The sequence below is a fragment of the Cannabis sativa genome, chromosome 5 (genome assembly GCF_029168945.1).
Source record: "Cannabis sativa cultivar Pink pepper isolate KNU-18-1 chromosome 5, ASM2916894v1, whole genome shotgun sequence".
NCBI lineage: Eukaryota > Viridiplantae > Streptophyta > Magnoliopsida > Rosales > Cannabaceae > Cannabis > Cannabis sativa.
The window spans coordinates 59,858,196-59,869,733 of record NC_083605.1 but is presented as its reverse complement, the minus strand read 5'-3'; positions in this window follow the sequence as shown (position 1 = coordinate 59,869,733).

Here is an 11,538-nt window from a genome sequence, read left to right as displayed (position 1 = left end):
ATGCAGAAAAATTTTGAATTTTATTTGAAAAATAGATTAAAGTTGAAAATTATTTATTTTAATTTTGGACCAACTTAAATCAATGATTTTTTTTCATTTAATGATTAATTAAAATATATTATTATTAGAAAATGAATTAATTAGTCAATGAAAGTCTAGATAGATATTATCTGTTTTGGTTGAAGTATTTTTCTAGTGATATTTAATTAAATAGAAAATTAATATTTAAGTTGATTTTCATCATGATACTTAAATATTTGATATTTTCTTAATATTTAATTAAATAGGAAAATTATTTTAAGTTTTGAAATCCTATTTTAGAATAACTTAAATTTGAATAATTTTGAAAATACATTTTATTTTATTTTATTAATTATTTTTTTATTATTTTCGAAATTGCATATTTTATTTAAATGCAGAAAAATTTTGAATTTTATTTGAAAAATAGATTAAAGTTGAAAATTGTTTATTTTAATTTTGGACCAACTTAAATCAATGATTTTTTTCATTTAATGATTAATTAAAATATATTATTATTAGAAAATGAATTAATTAGTCAATGAAAGTCTAGATAGATATTATCTGTTTTGCTTGAAGTATTTTTCTTGTGATATTTAATTAAATAGAAAATTAATATTTAAGTTGATTTTCATCATGATGCTTAAATATTTGAAATTTTCTTAATATTTAATTAAATAGGAAAATTATATTTTTTGTTGAAAATTAATTTTTATTAATTAATTTTGGGCCAACATAAAATTAGAATAATTTTTCCAGGATTTATTTTTATTTTATTTTAAGAGCAATTTTGAAAATTGTATTCTTATATACTTCAATTTTTTGAAATGCAATATGTATTTATAGAAAATTAAATTTGAGTTGTAAATTAATTTCCAGATGGCTAGTTATTTCCAGGAAGCCCAGAATCATGGTGCTGAAATGGATCAGACTACTCAAGTGAGTCTCATCTTGAATAGCCTGACTCCAGATTTTCTGCCCTACACATCAAATTATGTCATGAATAAGAAGGAACAAGACTTTCATACTTTAGTCAATGACCTTCAGACATATGAAAATTTGATTGGAGGTCCCAAGAAAAGAGGGAATAAACCTCAGTATTCTGGAAATGGTAATAAGACGAGTAATCCTGAGGCACTTGTTGCTTCTACTTCCAAATCCAATCATAAGAAGAAGTGGAAAAATGCCAAGAAGCGAGCTCAAGCTGCGAATGCAGCTAGGAACAAAAATGATGGAGCTTCTGGCAATACACCAAAAGGAAAGTGTTTCTACTGCAATGAGAAAGGCCATTGGAAATCCCAATGTCCTAAGTATCTCGCAAAGAAACAAGGTATTTTCTTTATAAACTGATGTGTTTTTAGTGAATTATTATCCTTTTGGATTAATAATTCTGGACTACTAACCTTGTTTATTATTCTTCTTATAGCTAAAGCTTCTTAAACTCGGGTGCTGTCTTAGCGAGTTGGATTAGAAAGCTGGATGGTGGATGGAGATTGTCTACAATAAAGAAGAAGCTCTTTCATTTGAATTAATTGTTTAGTTTTTCAACCAATTTGGATTTCAAGTTTTGGGATCTTAATTCCCTGTTTGGTTCTCATAAATATTGCAAACAATTTTTTTTTTTTGGGTTTATAATAAAATATCTTTTTCAATTATATTGCAATTTATGAGCTGAGCTTCAGTACTTTATCTTATCTATTACCGATTATTATATTCATTATGTTTGAATGTGTATGTGTTTTTATTATTGATGCAAATTGAAAAGGTATTTAAACTCCTTACAGAGTCATTACTACATAAACACTAGAAGTTATTTCTATGTTTATGAATAATTGTTAGTTCCAAAAACAATTATTTGAGAATTTGTTTAATAAAAAGATCTTTTGATCTGATAGGGGTGGAGAAAAGTTAAGAATAATATGCAGTTCAAACGATTTTTCATATCTAATGAACTCTGGATTATATTCAACTCCACAGACTCTCTATCACACTTAGAGATTTACAACTTTTAGGGGTGGACCATAATCTCTATAAACTTAGGGGTGAACTTTATTCTACAGTACCCTTTGTGACACATAATTTTAAACATGGAAATAATATAATAAATTAGCTATTATCAGAATAAATCCTTGATCTTGATTATATGTTCCAGTTTAGATTTACTGTTGTGATAGTTATTGATACCATTAAAGTTCTTTGATAATGTATCACATTACCTTGGTTGAGTGGAAAAATATTAAAATTCTTTACCCATCTTCGTTTGGTTGATAATTGTGATAGGAACTTAAGAACACCTCTGATAAAAGTCTAACCATTCACATGGATAGAAACAACTTATCAGAATTATGAGAGTAAGATAGAAGAATTCTTGCACAGTCTATTCGAAAGACTTGATTCAAGAGGTCTATTTCTCATAACATTTTATGGTATCTTGATTTGATTGCTTAAATCTCTAGCAAGTATTTTACACTTCAAATACTAGACTGCTATGTTGTTGACCTAATCTTAAAGAAACTTACAGTTTCACCTTAGGATAATAAGTCACAATGAGATGTTCCCAGAAACAATAGTAAAAGGTTAAAAGTTTCTAACCAGATATCTGCTATTGAGTGGGAGCCATCTGAGATGTAATCAAATGGGGAACATTAGGGGACAATCAAGAAAGATTTACAAAAGTGACGTATATGTTATTAAGGAACTATGCATTAGTGATCCTGATATGCACACCGACTCATTAAAAATTGTGAGATGGTGGTTACTCTGGGGGTGGAGGAATCATTATAGAAGAGTGTTAAAACCCATCTATAATAATTCAAGCTTCATCAGAGAAGATATAACTTTGTAAATTCAAAATTACCAGAAAGTTATTTTACTCAAGAAAATTCTACACTGCATTATCTCAATTCCAAATTTTAAAATTTGAGAGATATGTCTTCTGGTTGCTCAGATGTACTTAATGGGCAGTAAGGATTTCAGTATCCCTTGATGAGTAAAGCATAAGTTAGGGAGGTTTCATGAGTCTTATGAACCTAGTTCCAGATATATGGGTGGATTCAAATATACTACACTTGATCAGAGGATTAAGACAAAAGATTGATTGTAATGCACAACTTGTTTTATGTTAGTGCAAGTGGGAGTTTGTTGGGTTTTATGCCCTAAATAAAACTCATTACAATCTGATTAGTTATCAATTTAGAAGTGAATTATGATTACATGTATGTTACATGTTTATGGTTTAATATATATACTTGATATATGCACAAAATCAGTTAAATCCAGAACATATAGTTATTCACAATTACAGTATCGTCAATACAGTGGAATGTGATTGTGATTATATGATTCAAAAGATTTGGTCCCTGTTCATCAGTGTTTTGGATTTACACTGATGTGATAATCAGCGATGAAGTATACTTACACTTGGAGTAAGTGTTATGTTCTTTCCAGAACATTGGCAAAGTATACTGGTTTCGAATGCATGGAGTATGCATTGGACTGGACCGATATTGAACTTGGTTAAAGATATTGTAAACTTACCGTTGTATCTTTCCAAGTCAATGTCAGAAGTTGATCTTAGATTAAGAGAATCTAAATCCTGATATGCTTAGGCTCAATCTCAGGAGTGCTATTCTTGTTCTTTGATTTATTAGTTAAAGCCTACCTTTGAGTCAGGATAATACATATATTTTGGGAACATGATAGCATAACTGAATGGGAGTGCTAAACATAAATATGGAAATCTATAGCTTCTACTGGTGTATAGAAGTAAAGTGATGATTCCTTTTGAGCTTAGTTAAATAGAAGTAAATGGATGAGCTCTTGTTTCAGTGACTATATATTAGATCACTAAAACATCATTTACAGGTAACTAAGTGTTCAAATGGGCAAAATACATTGAGGGGTGTAAACGGTAAATTGGTCCCGTCTCGATGTAAATCATCTATATAGAGGATCTCTAAATCACATTAAGATTATAACAATGGTTAAATGAGATAGCATATTGATATCGTGAAACATATGATTTCCTCTATATAAGTCTGAGAGTGCAATTCCAAGTTCTAAGAGTGGATTCAACGAGGAATTAATAAGTTAGGGATTTACTTGGTAAATCGGTTCAACTTATTGGAAGCTCAGAATATAGATCCATGGTCCCCATTCTAGTTGAGACTATACTGTTTGTAAGACTCTATAATTGATTTATGATTAATCAATTATAATTCTAAAAGTTAGACTATGTCTAATTTGTGAATTCTCACAGTTTAGGGATGAAATTGTAAATAAAAAGGGTTTCTAGGTTTAATTATTAATTATGAGACTTTGCATGTCTAAATTAATAATTATTTTAAATGGCAATATTATTTAATAATCTATTTTAGTTATTAAATAATTAGTTTTGGCATTTAAGTGATTAGAATTGGAAAAATGGCATTTTTGGAGATATAGAAATAAAATTGAGGAAACTGCAAAATCCATGTGAGGCCTATACACACCATGGCCGGCCACATGCTTGCATGTTTCCCAATTATTATTTTCAATTTAAATTGCCATATAATTGCTAATCAAAGCCTAGCCTAAATAGGAAAGTGGTGAATCACACTAAATAAGGCAGTTATTCAATTACACAGTAAAAGAGGAAACTGTTTATTTGGAAAGTTGTGCTCTTCCCTTTTCCTATTCAGGGGTGGATATGATTTTTCGTTATATTCTTAAAACGATCACTCTAGATTTTACCTCATGCAAAGAAATTTGAAATGTTTGAAAAATTTCATGAATTTTTAGCAATGGTAAAAACCATTAAGGTAAGTGGTTAAAGATCTTGCGAACTGATAGGGGTGGAGAAATATTTAGTAGATATGCAGTTCAAAGATCATTAAGTTGATTTTTGAATTATGTCCAAACTTACCTCCCCAGAAATTCGATTTGCATATTGATGATTAATTACTAGTCGTTGCCTAAGTCCTTCTAGGGATATACCCTAGTGATAGGAAAATTTCAGAATGATACAATGGTTGTGTACTTAGTGTAAACTATTACTAGATTCATGGATGACCTAATCGTAATCTTACAAAAAGCTAGAACTGTTAACCATGGTTTGCATGATTGTTCGCTATTCTAAGTGATTAGGGGTGGACCATCCCATAGTCATTAGATAAGAAAGTGTTTGTTTAAACAAATACAACTTTTCTAAGAAAATGACTAAGTCTGAAACAAAGTAGCAAATAGAGGAGATAATTTTCTTGATTCCAAAAGTGTTCTATCATCTTATTCTTTATAAGATGGTCCCACTGCCTCTGTTGTCTTGACACAACCGAAGAGGATAATACCATTTAGATTCTTAGACAAAAGTCACGGTACTTTGTCGTAGTGGGAGGGTTTCAAGGAACTCACCCTGTTATGACTTTGAAGACACCGGTGATTAAAATCCATTGTTAGTTTGAACAAGTAATGGATTGTCAGGATAAGAAACTAAGAAGAAAAGCCAAGAGAACTATGGTCAAAACCATTCATATGGAACAACCAAAAGTTTTATATTAAAAGGAGAAGAAAGGAAACTTTCGTTTGTAAGTCTATTCAATGGACTTAACAAAACTTCGTGTTCCTAGTATTAAAGGTTTGAGTTTATCTAAACCTATGGCTTGTGGTATGCCTGGTAATTTACTTACTCTAGTGCAAGCAACTTACTTTAGTAAGATGTTGAAGCATTTTCTTTTCTAATGGCAATCTATAGAAGCTTCTCGACTTCTAGACATGAGATTTTATTTATCTAAGGAAAAGTCTCAACTATTCTAGAAAAGATAAAGCCATGAAAGAATTTCTTGAATCAACAGTGAGAGGTCTCAGATATGCTTTAGTATGCCTTAGACCTGACACTTGCTGTTGATTGGGAGTAATGAGTACGTATCAGATTAATCCAGGAAAGGAACATTGGAAGACAATCAAGTAAATCTTAAGATCAAGAAGAGGAACTATATGTTAGTCAATAAAGGGTGTATTTAATACTCTTAGACTACACCAAATCAGATTTCTAGACTTGCCTTAGTGCTAGAAGGTCTGCTGATTAGATGGTGATTACTCTGGGGGTGGACTAGTGATTTTGGAGAAGTGTAAAAACCTATCTGAAGTCTCTAAGTCTACCAGAGAGAGACTGAATGTTAAAGTTGCAGGAAAGATAATTATTCAGTCGAAGGAAAGTTCTATACATTTTTGGCATTGTTCCAACATTTCTTAATTACTAGTGTTACTTCCTGATTAACACAAAAGTAGTTGCCAATAGTAAAGAATCCAGTATCCCAAGAGAGTAGACATATAGAGAGGAATTTCACATTATCAAAGTTTTTGTGATTAAGGAAATGTAAAGGTGGAGTAAAGGTTGTGTTGAATACAACCTGTCAGATCCTATTACGGAAAGTATACTACATACTACACTTGATTTGTATATCAAGGTGTTGAGATTATTTGAAATGCACTTTTTGTTTTATATTAGTGCAAGTGGGAGTTTGTTGGTTTTTTTGCCCTAAATAGAACCCATTTCAATATAATCAGATTTACTTAGTAATAAAGATCAGAAATAATATTTTATGTTGCATGGTTCACATGATTTATTTCATGATTATTTAATGTATAAATTCTATTAAGTCCAGAACATATGTATTTGTTAATGATTATAGTGTTGTCAGCACAGTGGAATATAATCTTGAATATATGTTCGAAAGTTTAATTCCCTGATTTGTCAGTTCACTGGATTTTGACTGGCTTGATAATCAGCGATAGGTATTCTTACACCTTGGATAAGTGTTTTGTCCTTTCCAGGGCATTGGCAAAGTTTACCAGTATCGGATGTATGGAGTATACATGGGAAGGGACCGATATTGAACTTTGATTATATATGTTAAATTTACCGTAATACCTATTTAATTCAATATCACCTAGTTGATCCTAGATCAAATGATCTTAATCCTGACCTGATTAGGTTCGATCTCAAGAGTGTTATTCGTGTTCTTTGATTTGTTAGTTAAGCCTACATTTTGGTCAGGGTGATACGTACATTTTGGAAACACGGTAGTACAATTGAGTGGGAGCGCTAAACATAGATAAAGAATCTATAACTTCTATAGGTATTTAGAAGTGAAACGATGGTTTCCTTCGAGCTTGGCTAAACAGAGATAAATGGTTGAGTACTCATTTCACTTCGGTGAAATATCATTTATACGGAGGTAAGTGTTTTAAGGATAAAATACATTGAAGGGTGTAACGGTAATTTAATCCCTATACAATGTAGATCATCTATTAGAGGTTCATTGATCAAATTAAGATTATAACAATGGATTATTTATAGCGTATCTATATCGTAGAACATATAGAGCGTTCTATATGACTGAGAGTGCAATTCGTGGTGAATCACACTAAATAAGGCAGTTATTCAATTACACAGTAAAAGAGGAAACTGTTTATTTGGAAAGTTGTGCTCTTCCCTTTTCCTATTTATAGCCGCCCCCTCTCTACTCTTCTTGTGCATGAGAAAACTTTGCTTTGCATTGTGTGTCACATGAAATCAAGAGAGAAAACAAGAGAGAAATTTCGAAATTCCTAGTGAGAGAGAAGTGCCCACACACATCACTCAGTACCTCATTATAGTTTGGAAGACTGTGAAGGATCACATCCAACTGAAGAACTTTCGGGCTCAGATCTTGATTATACTCTGCTACAGACAGGAATCAAGGGTTAGAGATCTGAGTGGAAGGAGACATTAATTCCGCTGCAATCACTGTAAGTTATTCTTAACTTTTATGTGTTTAGTTCATGTTTTAGAAGTTCAATATTAGGTTGTTAAATCAACATACTTATGAGTAGATCTAAGATCCTGGATAAATATAATTCCAACAACTGGCACCAGAGCCATGGTAATTGATTTGCTTGCAAGAAATTTGGACTTAAAACGATTTGCTTGTGATTTGGATGGTTTCATGATGTGTCATATTGATGTTTGATTGATGTTTGTGAATTCTGGGAAAAATAATTGATTTTCTGTATCTGGAATTATTTTTATTGGATAGTTTGGAAAATTCTAAGCAATTTACTTTTTTACAGAACTCGATTTCGATTTAATTTGAATTAGTTATGAATTTTTGAAAATCGGGAAAAATCTGGGTGGTGATCACCCTACCCACGCGCGCGGAAGGGCTGCTGGCAGCCTCCCAGCGCCGAGGAAACTCGGCAGATCACCTTCCCTGCGCGCGCGGATGGTATGCAACGCATACCATCCGTACAGTGTGCTATTTTTCTTCGTTTTCTTCGATTTTTCATGCTATTTCATGGAATTAAATTCCAATTTTTTGTGTAGTTTTGTATGTTGATTTTGGTTTTTCAAATTTCAAATCTAATTATCAGAAATAAGTTAATTTTATTTTTTTTAAAATTAATTTTAGATATTAGTGTAATTTGATTTTGAAAAATAGGAAAAATCAAGTTTTGCTTACCTCTTTTCTTATTTCCTTTAAAATTTGATTATTTTATTTTTTTAAGGTCAGATATTAATTTTTTTTTGGTAACTTGACCTTAATTAAAATAAGATCAAAATAATCATGATAATTTTAAAAGAGGAAATAAGGTATTTTTGTTAACTTTTAAATTTTGTTATTTTTTAATTAAATTAAATTGTAAAATAAGAAAAGGGTATGTATTTACCATTTTCTATTTTATTATTTGATTTATTAAATAACATGAAATTTAAAAGGAAAGTTAGCAATTTAATTTTGAAATGACATTTAGGTTACCCAAAACCTAATTTTTCAAAATGGTAGGTTTAATTTTAATTTTATTTTTCGAAATATAGATTTAAAATTAAATAAATCCTACATCCAACTATCCAGATCTAACCTTGTTGCAGGAGTATGTGTTTTAGATTGTTTGTAAGTTTTCTAAAACCTATTATTACTTGATCTAAATTGCCAGGGTTAACTTGTTGACAGATCAATTGATCTGATTTTAACCCATGGTTCAATTGATGATAGATCAAGTAGATAATTTGTAACAGGTAATTTTTACAAACTTCTTTCATCTGTGTATGACCTAGTAACATGATAGGATCCATCCAAATCTGTGTGCCTGTGTAAGCCTATATGTTTAATTTCTATTATAGATACATATAGGTTGTTGTTGCTAAATAAAATGTCATAACCTGATAGATTTTATTTAGGCTCATTTAGTTAATGGGCCTATTCAATTAATAACAGTTATTCATATTAAGGTTAAATTCCTCTCTTTTGGGCCTTGTGTGAGAGTTGGGAGCCTTAGAAGTGGGTGCGACATACTGGACCCAGCCCCCCCTCACATGAACAACCCCAATTGTGAAGGCCCATTTGCCTGATTTGGATAACTGTGATAGGTTAATTATACTAGTTTGACCTAATAAAATTGAATAGCAACATAATTAATTTCTTCGAAATTAATTTAAGAAAAACATAGTTTACTGAATTTCATTTCTAGATAAACTATTTGTATTTTTCTTGTATTTAATTAAATAAAGAATTTTAACTAACTAGATTTTTTCTGAAACTTACTTTTATTATTTCATTAAATATTCTTATTTAAGTTATGAATTAGTAATTACTAATTTTTCCTTTGAACTTAAATTTGAATATATTTTGATAATAATATTAAGCTAAGGAATTCTAGGAATTAGTTACTGAAGATTCTTGAAAGATATTATTTTAAGTTGGTTTTAAACTTAAAAAGGGAATATCTTTAAATTAGGTAGTTAACACCTAATTTTGATATTTAATTAAATTTTGTTTGGAAAATTTTAAGTTTGTATTTATAGATTCTTTCTATAATAACTTAAATCAGATATTTTCCAAATCTTGAAAAGATACTTAGTAGAATTGAGATATTTTCTAGATATTAATTTCTATACTAATTATTATTTCTAATATAGGAAAATATCATTGATTGTGAAATTAATTGTTTAATAATTAATTTTGCTACAATTCAATTAAGGATATTTTTCCTTGTATTAAATTAGAAATTAATGATTAAGCCTTCTCTATACTTAATTATTTATTTCCTGAATTTAATACATTTAATTAAATTGAAAATTAAATATCTAAGTTGATTTTCATAATGATACTTAGATATTGTTATTTTCATGATATTTAATTAAATATGAAAATTATTTTAAGTTGGGTATTTCCATAACAACTTAAATTTGAATAATTTTCAAAATATATTCTATTTATTTTATTAATTATTTTTTCAAAATTGCATTTAATTATGCAAGATGATTTTGAATTTATCTTGAAAGATAGATTGAAGTTGTAAATTAATTATTTTAATTAATTTTGAATCAACTTAAATCAATGATCTTTTCATTTAATGATTAATCTAAAATAAAGGAACTGAAATATATTATTAGAAATTGGATTAATTAGTCAAGAAAATCTAGATAGATAATATTTTTGCTTGAAGTATTTTTTCTAAGTAAAGTTTGATTTATTTTAAATGTATTTCGAAAATTGTATATTTTTGGAAACACAATATATATATTTGTAGAAAATTTTAATTTGAGTTGCAAATTAATTTAAATTAATACAACTTAAATTAAGTAATTTTCTTAATATTTGTTGGAAAATTAACACTAAGATGGAAATAATTCATTTTATTTTCTTAACCATCTAAGTTTAATTTTTACAGATATTAAATTAAATTTTTATTTAGATTCTATTCTAAATTTAAAATTTAATAAATATATATAGATTTAAAATAAATAAATAATGGAAGAAAATACAATTTAAATAATGAGCTTTATTATTTTGAGATATTCGATCTCCATTGTTGGTTTTACATAGCTATTGTTTTAGTGAGTAATCCTCCCTAATGGAGGAACGTTCATTAGCAAGTTAGCGCCGTTTAATCTCGAAAGATAAGTATGTTTGTAAGTGTTTTATATTGGTATTGATCACCCTAATGGTGGGTACTGTATAAGACTTATAAACATATGAAACAATGGTAGAAGCTCATGAAATAAGAATGACCTTGACTCTCGCCTAAACGGGACAACGTCGGATTCTCTTTTCGATCGAATAAAAGGTTGCTAGAATGTTTGCCATTTTAGATGAGCTGGCAACTCTATTCGATGAATGATAGCTTTGACTCTCGCCTAAACGGGACACTGATATCAGTTTGTTGAAAACCTTGGAAATTATTTAGGATTGAATTTTTTTTTGTATTTTCTCTAGTCATTCCTACTTGCTATGTGCTAATAATTTCTAAATAAGATTTTGTGATAAACCATAATTGATATCTATGTGTTATCTTGTAGTATCCTGAATTGCAATGTCAAATCCCATGTTTTCACTCTTAACTGAAAATAAGCTAAATGGGTCTAACTTCCCAAAGTGGAGAGAGAACATTCATATTGCTCTCATAGGTGAAAGTGTCTCGTTTGTGTTGACTGAGCCGTCCCCTGAGCAGCCAAGTGACAATGCAACCAAAACTGTGAAAGAGAAGTTCGAGCGTTGGCAT